The sequence below is a fragment of the Dendrobates tinctorius genome, unplaced genomic scaffold (assembly GCF_039654945.1).
Source record: "Dendrobates tinctorius isolate UK_male_01 unplaced genomic scaffold, ASM3965494v1 ptg000039l, whole genome shotgun sequence".
Classification (NCBI taxonomy): Eukaryota; Metazoa; Chordata; class Amphibia; order Anura; family Dendrobatidae; genus Dendrobates; species Dendrobates tinctorius.
The window spans coordinates 39,022,755-39,037,389 of record NW_027361707.1 but is presented as its reverse complement, the minus strand read 5'-3'; the positions used below and the strand labels follow the sequence as shown (position 1 = coordinate 39,037,389).

Below are 14,635 nucleotides of genomic sequence, written 5' to 3'. Positions count from 1 at the left end.
AACCCTAAATGGAAAAAAAAAATATTTTTTTTATTTTATTATTTGCGCCTGGCTATGGGGGTGATAAAAGGGGGGTGTATTTACTTTTTTTTCATTTTGATCACTGTGAGAGTGTATCACAGTGATCAAAATGAAAAATGAACGGGCAGCCGGCAAATTCATGGGCGCCGCCATCTTGGACAATGGCAGGCGCACTGCGCATGCGCCCGCCATTTTCCAAGATGGTGGGACGCTGGGAGCCACGGCGGGACACCGGGAGCACCATCGGAGGTCCCAGGGGGGATCGGAAGGTGGGAGGGAGCAATAGGAAGGGGAGGGGGAGCAGATGATGACGGCGGCGGCAACCGGTTGTTTCATCGGTATTCTTGCACCTGTGTTGCCATCTTAACCCCTTCACGACCCATGACGCCTACGTAGGCGTCTAGAAAAGTCGTGCCCAAACGACCTATGATGCCTACGTAGGCGTCATGCTATAAATAGCCCCCCTGCGGGTCGGGTGACCGGGGTCAGTCGGTGTGGGGGGGGTCGGGTGTCGGTGTCCAGCCATGTCCGATGCTATTGCAGCATCGGCCATGGCTGGATTGTAATATTTCACCAAATTTCATTGGTGAAATATTACAAATCGCTGATTGGCTGTTAAAAGTGAAACAGCCAATCAGAGCGATCGTAGGCACGTGGGGGTTAAGCCACGCCCCCTGGGATTAACCGTAGAGTGTCCTCTGTGTGCGGGTCGGGTGACCTTTCAGTGACCCCGGTCACCCGACCCGCAGGGGGGCTGTTTATAGCATGACGCATACGTAGGCGTCATAGGTCATTTGGGCACGACTTTTCATGACGCCTACGTAGGCGTCATGGGTCGTGAACGGGTTAAGATGGCAACACAGGTGCAAGAATACCGATGAAACAACCGCTCGCAGCCTACCAATACATGGAGGGGGCGGTTGCCTGGTATGTTAATGCACAACAAAACACTTGTATGCGGCGCTGTTCACACTATGGCCATGCACAGCATCCAGGCCAGCCTAGTAGAGACACCCTTCTATGAGCTCAGGCGGGCTGGCCCAGCGCTATCAAAATGCATGCCATGTGAACAGACACCGCAGTTTACAAGACCAAATGGGCCCAACTGCACCCTGAATAAAAAGTGCAAAAAACACATTAAAAATGTGGAGCATTGGCTGACATTTTGGCCAAAATACGCAAGCCCGTAACCTGCGTCAAAAATCTCCACGTTTACGGGTACCCAACACTAAATCCTAAGCTGATATTTTGGCCATCTTAATTATATGGGTCCACTGCATCCTGACTGCATTTGTCTGGATGCCTGGACGGGTAAACCTTTTTGCTCTTTTGCTGTTTTCTATTATTGGTTGATTTTCAAGTCTGTGCCGTATCACATTTATAGATGCACACAGCTCGCTACATTTGCACATTTATAGTTGCACACAGCTCTGCTACATTTCCACATTTATAGTTGCACACAGCTCTGCTACATTTACTCATTTATTGATGCACACAGCTCACTACATTTGCACATTTATAGTTGCACACAGTTCTGCTACATTTCCACATTTATAGATGCACACAGCTTGCTACATTTGCACATTTATAGTTGCACACAGCTCTGCTACATTTCCACATTTATAGTTGCACACAGCTCTGCTACATTTGCACATTTATAGATGCACACAGCTCACTACATTTGCACATTTATAGCTGCACACAGCTCTGCTACATTTCCACATTTATAGTTGCACACAGCTCTGCTACATGGGCACATTTATAGATGCACACAGCTCTGCTACATTTGCACATTTATAGATGCACACAGCTCTGCTACATTTCCACATTTATAGATGCACACAGCTCTGCTACATTTCCACATTTATAGATGCACACAGCTCTGCTACATTTCCACATTTATAGATGCACACAGCTCTGCTACATTTCCACATTTATAGATGCACACAGCTCTGCTACATTTGCACATTTATAGATGCACACTGCTCGCTACATTTGCACATTTATAGACACACAGTGATTGGAAAGGATGCGGTGTCTAGTAATGGGCAGTCTGACTCTTTCGGGTGACCTGGATAATTTGGCTTCGCTCAAAGAGAGCAGGCTCCTTTGGATCCCAATTAAATGTGAGATCACCCTAGAGGACACATACACACATTTAAAATGGACTTTATACTGCCGAAACCCCGCAAACGTGTAGCCAACCAATACAACTGCTGGCAGGGTTTCAGCCACCAAACACTGTAATTTTACCCCCAGTGAGAGCCATTCAGAGACTTCAGGTGGCCCTCACTGGGATGCTGGCTCTCTTCGTTCACAGAGCCAGTTCTTTGTACGGGGTCGCTCGTGAACCACTAGAGTTTGCGTTCTCCGCCATCACAGGAAGCTTCCTCCGGAATTTAAGACACACACTTTTTAGTAGTAAGTTTTTCTTACTAAAAAGTGCATCTGATAATTTTTGGGGATAACCACACTTACTTACCAATGAGGTTAATGGGTAATTTGAGAGTCGCAGCAGTCAAGATGGCAGAACAGACCGTCGCTGCACCACCCATATCCGCTCTCATTGCATCCATTCCAGATGATGGCTTCAAGGAAATCCCACCACTTAGAAAAAGAGACATTTTGGGGTCAGTGGTACTTTCAACAAGGCACAAAATGCTCTGTAGTTTTAGTCTGCACATATTCATCAGGAGGATGTGCGCCCAGCTGATAGTTGCTGCCCGGGCAGGGACTGTGCTAGTAGTAATACATTGCTTCCATCATCTAGGTACACACAAGTAAAAAAACCTCCATACTGTCCAATAGTAGTCAGCAAGTGTTTTCAAAGGTTGTGCAACCCAGTGTCATACCGTACGTGATGTGTCTCTGACCTGTCAAAAGTAACTCCTTTCCCCACAAACACAAGAGGAGGCTCGTTAGGCTCACGGCTGCCAGTATAATGGATTTCCAGGAACACCGGCGGCTCATCAGATCCTTTGGCCACACTTAAAAACGCTCCCATTTGTTGCTCTTCTATCCAGGACTTTGATCTAGGAAACCAAAGTGGAAGCATATCACTGCATGGCATACAGTCGCTGTAACTATAGTCTACTGGTTAAAAAAAATGCAACATTGTATGTATTCAAATAACCAAAATTCAGTCCTAGTTACAAGAGTTCTAAATTGCACAAAAAAAGCCCAAAAAAGAAAAAACTCAAAACATGAAATACATACAAGAAAGGTATACTGCAGAGAATGATGGGGTGGTTGTATTAATACATTTAGAATATCCCCTGGAAGAAGCATTTCTTGCGAAACACTTCATCTCACATCTCATCCTTTCTGCAATATTTACAGCAGATATGTCCGCAGTCTTACCTAGTGAGCACCTTAACCCCGTCCCCCAATGCTCCAGTCTTCTGTTGAATTATCTCAGCAAACTTTGACGGAGTCACATAATTCGCTGGAGATTCCATCAAGTAACGAGCCAAGTTCTGCCCCTTCGCGTAGGAAACTCCTTTTTGCCAGGCATCTAGTTCTTCACTAAATAGAACAAATCATTCTGGGTAAACACACTGCAGGCTAGATACAAAGATGATTTTTTTTCCAACTTTATGGAAGCCGTCCACAGATTTTCTAATATGCAGCAAATACGCAAAAAAAGGGAAGAAAAAAAAAAAAGATACAATAACAAAAGATGTACCTGTGTAAGAGTAAGATTGCAACCGCATTCTCCACATCACCACTAATACTATACAACTGAAGTACTAATCTGCCACCAATATTTCCTTATTTTTACATTAGGACGATTTCCAATGTATACTTATTATATTGTTATCCCAATATTTGTGCCATATGTACAATAATGTGACAATTTTGCTGAATGTTATCACATTTGCGCACACACAAAAAACAAAAAACAAAAATACGGGAAAATAACCAAGGAGTATATACTTTTAGGCTATGTGCCCACGCTAGCGTTTTTAAACGCTCAGGAAAAGGATCCCCTTTCCCAGAAAACGCGCGTCTTTTTCCGCGATTTTTGACGCGTTTTTGACGTGTTTTTTGACACGCGATTTCTGGGATCATTGGGGATGGCTAAAAACGCTGAGCAATGCGGGAATTAATGAGCATGCTGCGTTTTTAGCTGCTAAGCGATTCCTGAGCGGTTAAAAACGCATGCATTGGCACAAAAAGCCAAAAATGCATGCAAATGAATTAGAAGCATCTTGTAAGCATTTCTGCAGCGTCTGAGCCGGCACAAACGCTGCGGAAAAGCATACAAAAATGCAACGTGGGCACCCAGCCTTAAAATGTTTATTATTTATTATTACTATTATTATTATTATTAAACATGTTAAAATTGACACAACAAAATAAGAACAAAGGAACTACTGGACAGTCAATAGTGGGGACGCTATAAAGTACCGGTGACATGAGGTAGTACGCTTATCATACAGTTAGGTCCATATATATTTGGACAGAGACAACATTTTTCTAGTTTTGGTTCTAGACATTACCACAATGAATTTTAAACAAAACAATTCAGATGCAGTTGAAGTTCAGACTTTCAGCTTTCATTTGAGGGTATCCACATTAAAGTTGGATGAAGGGTTTAGGAGTTTCAGCTCCTTAACATGTGCCACCCTGTTTTCAAAGGGACCAAAAGAAATTGGACAATTGACTCCAAGGCTATTTCATGGACAGGTGTGGGCAATCCCTTCGTTATGTCATTCTCAATTAAGCAGATAAAAGGCCTGGAGTTGATTTGAGGTGTAGTGCTTGCATTTGGAAGGTTTTGCTGTGAAGGAAACAGCGGTCAAAGGAGCTCTCCATGCAGGTGAAACAAGCCATCCTTAAGCTGCAAAAACAGAAAAAACCCATCCGAGAAATTGCTACAACATTAGGAGTGGCAAAATCTACAGTTTGGTACATCCTGAGAAAGAAAGAAAGCACTGGTGAACTCATCAATGCAAAAAGACCTGGGCGCCATGGAAGACAACAGTGGTGGATGATCGCAGAATAATCTCCATGGTGAAGAGAAACCCCTTCACAACCGCCAACCAAGTGAACAACACTCTCCAGGAGGTAGGCGTATCAATATCCAAATCTACCATAAAGAGAAGACTGCATGAAAGTAAATACAGAGGGTTCACTGCACGGTGCAAGCCACTCATAAGCATCAAGAATAAAAAGGCTAGACTGGACTTTGCTAAAAAAACATATAAAAAAGCCAGCACAGTTCTGGAAGAACATTCTTTGGACAGATAAAAACAAGATCAACCTCTACCAGAATGATGGAAAGAGAAAAGTATGGCGAAGGCGTGGTACAGCTCATGATCCAAAGCATGCCACATCATCTGTAAAACACGGCGGAGGCAGTGTGATGGCTTGGGCATGCATGGCTGCCAGTGGCACTGGGTCACTAGTGTTTATTGATGATGTGACACAGGACAGAAGCAGCCGAATGAATTCTGAGGTATTCAGAGCCATACTGTGTGCTCAGATCCAGCCAAATGCAGCCAAACTGATTGGTTGTCGTTTCATACTACAGATGGACAATGACCCAAAACATAAAGCCAAAGCAACCCAGGAGTTTATTAAAGCAAAGAAGTGAAATATTCTTGAATGGCCAAGTTAGTCACCTGATCTCAACCCAATTTCGCATGCATTTCACTTGTTAAAGACTAAACTTCAGACAGAAAGGCCCACAAACAAACAGCAACTGAAAACCACCGCAGTGAAGGCCTGGCAGAGCATCAAAAAGGAGGAAACACAGCGTCTGGTGATGTCCATGAGTTCAAGACTTCAGGCAGTCATTGCCAACAAAGGGTTTTCAACCAAGTACTAGAAATGAACATTTTATTTATTCTGTCCAATTACTTTTGGTCCCTTTAAAAACAGGGTGGCACATGTTAAGGAGCTGAAACTCCTAAACCCTTCATCCAATTTTAATGTGGATACCCTCAAATGAAAGCTGAAAGTCTGAACTTCAACTGCATCTGAATTGTTTTGTTTGAAATTCATTGTGGTAATCTCTAGAACCAAAATTAGAAAAATATTGTCTCTGTCCAAATATATATGGACCTAACTGTATCTTATAAAGCAGCATAGACAACGGTACAAGGGGCAAAACATCCAACAGTTCAAGCCAAATAGCTTACAGCATGGAAGCATTACTTACATAAAAGGTCCTACTTGTTAAAGCGTTCCCACCGCCCCAACATACGTTTCATCCAATACTTCATCAGGAGGCGTGTGAAGTACTAGATATCTTATTTATAAGATATGATAAGCATACTACCTCATAAAATCCCTGGTCTCTGCTGCAGATGTAATAGCGCTGTGAACCCTGAGCTGTGTATAATCCCACCCACATCCCTGACTGGCAACTTACTGTGTATAGGCAAAAAGCTGCCAATCAGTGGTGGAGATTACACAGATTAGCTGGACTGCCTGGCACGCTACATCCAGTCCCCCAATGATCATCTCTTTGCTGATAAAACAATGATTGTATTGAAACTACAGCAAGCAGCTGATCAAGTGACACATCGCCGGAATCAGTCCCTATAGTATGCTGCTCTCAGATTACATACCAAAACCTGCTGATGGATTCCCTTTTAATACTGTGATAAATATATATAGATTTTCGACAATGCAGCTAATTCTGGAACACGTTTACTGCAAACGTCTTGGGAAACATTATGCAAAATGCTATAAAAGTGTCATTCCATGTGGGGTACAGTTAATCTGGTGCTTTTCCTATAGCGGCACAGACGTTGCAGCACAATTATGATGTTCCTGCACTTGACTCGCAGTGTTGAGCGCCCAGAGAACATACAGTGCCTTGCGAAAGTATTCGGCCCCCTGGAACTTTTCAGCCTTTTCCCACATATCATACTTCAAACATAAAGATACCAAATGTAAATTTTTGGTGAAGAAACAACAACAAGTGGGACACAATTGTGAAGTTGAATGAAATGTATTGGTTATTTTAAATTTTTGTGGAAATTCAAAAACTGAAAAGTGGGGCGTGCAATATTATTCGGCCCCTTTAATGTAACACTTTGTTGCGCCACCTTTTGCTGCGATTACAGCTGCAACTCGCTTGGGGTATGTCTCTATCAGTTTTGTACATCGAAAGACTGAAATTCTTGCCCATTCTTCCTTGGCAAACAGCTCGAGCTCAGTGAGGTTTGATGGAGATCGTTTGTGAACAGCAGTTTTCAGCTCTTTCCACAGATTCTCGATTGGATTCAGGTCTGGACTGTGACTTGGCCATTCTAACACCTGGATACGATTATTTGTGAACCATTCCATTGTAGATTTTGCTTTATGTTTGGGATCATTGTCTTGTTGGAAGACAAATCTCCCATCCCAGTCTAAGGTCTTTTGCAGACTCAAACAGGTTTTCTTCAAGAATGGTCCTGTGTTTGGCTCCATCCATCTTCCCATCAATTTTAACCATCCTCCCTGTCCCTGCTGAAGAAAAGCAGGCCCAAACCATGATGCTGCCACCACTATGTTTGACAGTGGGGATGGTGTGTTCAGGGTGATGAGTTGTGTTGCCTTTACGCCAAACATATCGTTTGCCATTGTTGCAAAAAAGTTCGATTTTGGTTTCATCTGACCAGAGCACCTTCTTCCACATGTTTGGTGTGTCTCCCAGGTGGCTTGTTGCAAACTTTAAATGACACTCTTTATGGATATCTTTGATAAATGGCTTTCTTGCTACTCTTCCATAAAGGCCAGATTTATGCAGTGTACGACTGATTGTTGTCCTATGGACAGACTGTCCTACCTCAGCTGTAGATCTCTGCAGTTCATCCAGAGTGATCATGGGCCTCTTGGCTGCATCTCTGATCCGTCTTCTCCTTGTATGAGATGAAAGTCTAGAGAGACAGTCGGGTCTTGGTAGATTTGCAGTGGTATGATACTCCTTCCATTTCAATATGATCGCTTGCACAGGGCTCCTTGGGATGTTTAAAGTTTTTAAAATCATTTTGTATCCAAATCCGGCTTTAAACTTCTCCACAACAGTATCACGGACCTGCCTGTTGTGTTCCTTGGTCTTCATGATGCTCTCTGTGCTTCAAACAGAACCCTGAGACTATCACAGAGCAGGTGCATTTATACGGAGACTTGATTACACACAGGTGGATTATATTTATTATCATTAGTCATTTAGGACAACATTGGATCACTCAGAGATCCACAATGAACTTCTGGAGTGAGTTTGCTGCACTGAAAGTAAAGGGGCTGAATAATATTGCACGCCCCACTTTTCAGTTTTTGAATTTCCACAAATTCAAAATAACCAATAAATTTCATTCAACTTCACAATTGTGTTCCACTTGTTGTTGATTCTTCATCAAAAATTTACATTTGATATCTTTATGTTTGAAGCATGATATGTGGGAAAAGGTTGAAAAGTTCCAGGGGGCCGAATACTTTTGCAAGGCACTGTAGATGTGAAGAGCTTACTGAGCCTTTGCAGGAAAGGTTTCTGTGGCTCAGTGTGTAACACTTGCTTTGCAGCACTGGGGTCCTGGGTTGAATCCCGCCAATAACATCTGTAAGGAGCTTGCATGTTCTCCCAGTGTTTTTGTGGGTTTCCTCCCACACTCCAAAGACAGACTGATATGGAATCTAGATTGTGATCCCCATTGGGGACAGGGATGATGTCTGTAAAGTGCTGCGGAATTAATGGCGCTATATAGTGGAATAAAATAAACTCTACCTTCCATATGGCATTGTTGAGACTTTTTTCTTCTTTTTGGCCTTAAGCTCATCATATTCATATAACCCCAGAACGGCCCCTTCTGCCGCGGCCTGAGCGTCTCTGCAGGGGTCAACGTCAACATGTGCAATCTCCAAATCCTGCATGTGCCTACAGCCCGCTGGGTGGGAAAGCAACAAACAGTCAGAAGTCAGGGCAGGTAAAGCCCCCACACGCAATAGATGTCCGGCTGACTGCTAAGGCACCAGACCCCTCACTACATGGCCGAGTGTTCCTGTGTTCTCTATGGGGGGGCCGCTGTCAGACTCCTCCAGCGTCAGCTCATCTCCATGGAGAACAAAAGGGTTGATGCTTTTAAACAGGTGTCTGACCTGTCATAGACCCCCGTACACGGACTCACTGCTGACCTCTCACACATTGGCAGGGTCAGTCCACTTTAGGCTGGTTTTACATTAGCATTTTTTGCGCAGCACAACGTGCGTGTCCATGGGCATGCCTACCTATGTTTAACATGGCGCGCGCATGGTCTTGCGTTTGCACGCGTTCATACGCATTTTCGTGCACACGCGTTTTTTCGCCGTGTGCGCCTAGGCGCGCCCGACGCAACCTGTTGCATTTTTTGGTCTGCTGAAAGGCGTAAAAACACGCATGCGCACAGAATGTGACAAAATAACGCATTACAGTCTATGGGAATGCAGGTGTGTGCATGGACATGCGTTCGTCTGTGTTTTCGTGCGCATGCACTTTTGGGGCAAATATGTGTAGAAACTAGTTTTAACCCCTAGAGAACGAATGCGCAAAAAAAACGCAAACGCATGCAAAAACACATCATGCATTTTTTGTATGCGTTTGTATTGGGCACGATGCGCTGCACAAAAAAACACTAAGGCCTCTTTCACACATCAGGTTTTCGCTGTCAGGCGCGATCCGGCGCTTTTGACAAAAACCGGATCCGGCGAAATGCAATGCCGGATCCGGTTTCCCCCCATTGACTTGCATTTGCGCCGGATCGCGCCGGATGGCCATGCGTTTCATCCGGTTTTCGCCGGATTTGGCAATGTGTCTCAATCCGGCGTCTGGAAAAACGGCTACTGTAACGTTTTTTGTCTCCGGCGAAAAAGCCGGACACGCCGGATCCGGCGCGTCCGGCTTTTTCACACAATGAAAGCCTATGAGCGCCGCAATGCGCCGGATTCGGCGACAGCCGGATCCGGTGGCCGGATCCGTTTTTTTTCGTCTGAGCATGCTCAGTAGCTCTGCCCACAAGACACATATATAAAAGCAAGACAGTGGGACCCTCAGCCACACCCAACATGCCACCCAAGACAGCAACCAGGCGCAGGAGAAGGCAGGAGACCACTGCAGCAGCACCATCAGCACCACCACCACGCCAAATGGAGCAGCAAATGGAACATGCTGAGGAGGGGAGTCCAGCAGCAGATGAGAGACGGTAATTATCAAATCCCCCATTCCTCCAAACTAGGGCCATGGAATATCAAGATATTCATTGGCCCTTTGTTTCTCTTTATTCAACAGCCGCCCAAGAGATGCAGCAGCAGCACTGGCAGCAGCAACACCACCCACAGCCATGGAGTCTGGCCAGCAGGAAGACAGCACATCTTCTTCTGGGAGCCCTCCCTCTCATCGTCAGCGTTTGACGGTAAGTTTTTATTTCCAAAATCCATCATCTCTGGAATATATGTGTATTCATTGCCTTTTATTTCAAAACAGGAATCACAAGCTGAAGAGGAGCTCCCAGAAGAAGAAGGAAGGGGTGGACAGACACCTGGAGTGGGCTCACAATTGGTACGTTTTTGGCATCAAACGCAGAAACACAACATCACACTACACACAACACATAGAAAACAATGTTCTGCAGACCACACACAGCAAACAAATGCCTACATCCTAAGAAATAACATTTTTTGTTTTCTTCTCTAGTCTTCCCAATCTGGTGCTCGGTCAAGAGGTCCTCGCAGTGCCTCCCAGGGTCGTCGGCGACAGCAACGCGGCGGTCACCAGCGTGTAAGTATAAATATTTTTGCTTTGTTTTTTTGCACTTTTTATTTCATTTCTTTTGTGGAGGCCAATTATGTTATTTTTGTCTTTTTCTTTAACAGCCTTCACAGCGTTGTCCCGACTCTGACGGTGAGGATGGAGGAATCGATGTGGACCACCTCATCGATCTCGTCAGAGAAAGGGAGCCGCTCTGGAATATGGCTGACCGCCGCCACGCTGACCTGATCGTTACCCGACGACTCTGGGAGGAAATCTGTTCGCTCCTTGTGGACCGCTGGGAGGACCTCGATGCTCGGGCCCAGATTAAAGAGCGTAAGTATATACAGTACCGGTTGCTTGATGTAAACCAGTGTTTCCCGAACAACAGTCCTCGTGGTCCCCACGGATCATGTGTTCAGGATTTCTATTTACTATGGAAATCCTGAAAACATGACCCCTGGGGACCATGAGGACTGGAGTTTGGGAAACACTGATGTTGTATACTAACCACTTTGTCCTTTCTCGTTTCAGGGGACAGAATTGTGAAGCGGTGGCGGTCTGTGAGGGATCGTTTCAAGAAGGAGTTCAATAAAGAGATGCGGGCCCCGAGTGGATCTGGAGGACGCAGGAGCAAGTACAAGTACGCACAAGCCCTGTCGTTCCTCCAGGATACAATGGTCACCAGAAGGTAAATATTACACACCACATGTGAAAAAAAAATGTTTAGATGTAACAATTTTTTTTCAGCCAGGGCCATACCATGTCACTATTTTAATTGTTTTTTTTTCTCTTTATTCCACAGCACGGTGAGCAGCACTCGGGAGCCTGCATGGTTGGACCCTTCTGAGGCGATCCCTGAGGAGACCGGCACCGAGGGACACTTCGACCGCCCCGGTACATCTGCACCTTCACAGCCTTCCAACACATTCGACCCCTCTGTCCCATCCACCAGCACAGGAGCATCGTGGCCACCTACATTACATGAAGCTGCTGGTGAGGAGATCGCTTTCCCTTTACCCCACCCTTCTGCCCCTGCCACCTCTAGTACACCTGCGGGTACTGGGCGACAGCGGCAGAGGGGTCAGGAAAAGACTTATGCGCCAGAGTTCTTGCATCTGAATGAATCTTTCCAGAACTGTCTAAAAGTCTTGTCAGAGCAAATCTCCTCAGGCTTTCAGCAGATCAACTCCAGCATTCTGGAGGTGAAGACACTTCTGCAAACCATGCATTTAGAAGCAAGATCTTCGCCAAACCACACCTTTTTCAGGTCTGTTGTGGAGCGCATGGAAACGCTATCTCCTACCCAGCAGATGCATGTAATGCATTCATGCCACGGTGCTCTCCAGCACGTTACCTCCCAACCTCCTCCTCCCACCCCAGTTGTTCCTCCACCTGCACCCCCTCCAGCCACTTTCCATCCTCCCCCTCCTATTACATACCATCCACCTCCCCAGTACCAGCAACCTCCCCAGTACCAGCAACCTCCCCACTTCCAGCAACCTGCCCCATACCAAACTCCTTCCCCATACAACTTGCCATCAACATCATCTGCTCCTACAGTCCCTGCCCAACCCTCCACTCCACCGCCCACCACCTCTTCTGCCTCCCACATGTCCACCCATTCTGTAGCTTTTTCCACACCTTCACCTCTAACTGTTCCTTCCCCACCACGATCCCAGTCCTCTCTCCACACTCCCAGTGTCGAAGTGTCCCGCAGCCCCTCCAGCAGTATTTCCACCCCACACTACACAGATTTATAATATGTGTATTTTAATAAAAATGACCAGTTTTATGGTTTCAAAGCTTTATTAAAAAAGTTTATTAAAATTTAAAAACAGTTTACTAAAAAAAACATTTTTCAATAAAAGTTAAATTATTTTACACTGGTTGTCTGTCATTTCTTTCTGCGGCCAAAAAGGTTAAATACAGGGTATTTAAAAGGTAAAAAGGTATTCAAAACTAGGTATATAACTGTGGGTAAATTTTAGCTTTTTGCCACAGTTGTGTTCCTGGTTGTGTTTGAAGCAAAGTATTTCACCTAAAAAGTTGTGTTTATTGTTGGTGATTTCCTAACAATGTACACAACTTTTGTTAAAAGGTGAAATACTTTGCATAAAACACAACCAGGTACACACCTGTGGCCTAAAGCTAAAAATAGTAAGACCATGACAAGATAGCCAACTTTGGTTGGCAAAGGTATATACTGTTGGTACAGAAGGTACACAATTTTGGTTAAGGGCACAAATCTTTCACACTCTGTCATCCTGCCAGTGTACTCTGCCTTGAGGTGACATAAAGTATAGTGCAAAATTGTCCCTCATTACTGAAACCGTCACAGAACTTCTAGTGGTAATGTCATGGTAATCTTGCAAGGTGGTTTCTTCAGAGGTGTCCTCAATGGAAATGGGTTCCTTGCAGATAACAAAATTGTGGAGTACCACGCACGCTTTGATCACCTCGTCCACAGTTTCTGTCTTGAGGTTGATCGCAGTCAATAGGACCCGCCATTTGGCTGTCAGAATACCAAAGGTACATTCAACCATTCTTCTTGCTCTTGTGAGGCGGTAATTAAAAATGCGTTTTGTTCTTGACAATCCTCTGCTACCGTACGGTTTCAAAAGGTGTTCTGACAGCTGGAAGGCTTCATCCCCTATACAGACAAATGGCATAGGTGGACCAGATGTTTGCGGCAGCGGTCTAGGGGGTGGGAACTGGAAGGTGTTTCCATACAGTTTACGCCCCATGGCAGACAGTTTGAAAACTTGAGAGTCATTGGAGCGGCCATAGGCCCCAATATCAACAGCAATAAATTTGTATTCCGCGTCAGCGATGGCCATGAGGACAATTGAAAAATATTTCTTGTAATTGAAATATTCCGATCCCGATCCGGCTGGCTTTACAATGCGGATATGTTTCCCGTCCACAGCGCCCAAGCAGTTGGGAAACTGACATATCTGTTGAAACTTTTCTGAAATTTCAATCCACCTCTCTGTTGTTGGCTCTGGTAAAAACTCTTCAGCTAAGGAGTCCCAGAGTGCACGGCATGTGTACTTCACTATTCCAGATATGGTGGAAATCCCGAGTCTGTACTAGAAATGCAGTGACGAAAGGGATTCTCCAGTTGCAAGAAATCTGTGGAGAATTAAAAAACAATCAATTAGTTTTAAATCACAGCATTACATACCAAAACTCAGCTATAACACTTGGAGATACAAATTACCACCAACAAGATTGCAGTGAAAGTGTGCTCTGATGCGATCACATCCAATAAATGTGGCTTACCTTAAAGTCACCATCAGACGCTCTGCGGGTGAAACAGAGAAGCGGCAATAGGTGTCTGCTTTTCTTATGAGGTGTGCAATGTGCTCCACCAAGTAATCAAAATTCTCCATTTTCATCCGAACATATCCAAAAAATTTATCCGGGTTTCGTCGAAGGTCCATGCAGAGTGTAGAATAGACCCCACGCGTCATTCTCTTGGCTGTGATGGGGTGGATCCACAAACGTCGTCTACGATGCCTGATGCGCTGCTGTCTCGCTCTCTCCTTCTCCAGATCACCCTCAAACGATTCGCCTCCGCTATAAAATCCGCCAAATTCTTCAAAATATTTCCAATGACAACATCCATCTTCGCCAGTAACTTGCTCTTCTCTCCATCCTGCACTTTCTCCTCTACAACCTGTCAAAGAAGGGCTGTAGGAACATGCTATATATAGTTTTCCAGTATCCAATCCCGTTCGGAAGGCCACAAGGGGTGTTTTTAAAAACCGGATCCGGCGTAATCCGTCGAAAAACGGATGAACCGGATGAGACGGATCCGGTTTTGTCTGTCAAGAACAAGACAGATCCGGCAGAAAAACGGATCCGTCACATCCGGTTTTATGAAATATTTGC

At 44.9% G+C, this 14,635-nt stretch overlaps 1 pseudogene; it reads right to left on the bottom strand.

Moving 5' to 3' along the window:
• Window positions 1-14,635, bottom strand: part of LOC141088383 (cytosol aminopeptidase-like) — a 37,211-nt pseudogene that overhangs the window by 15,293 nt on the left and 7,283 nt on the right.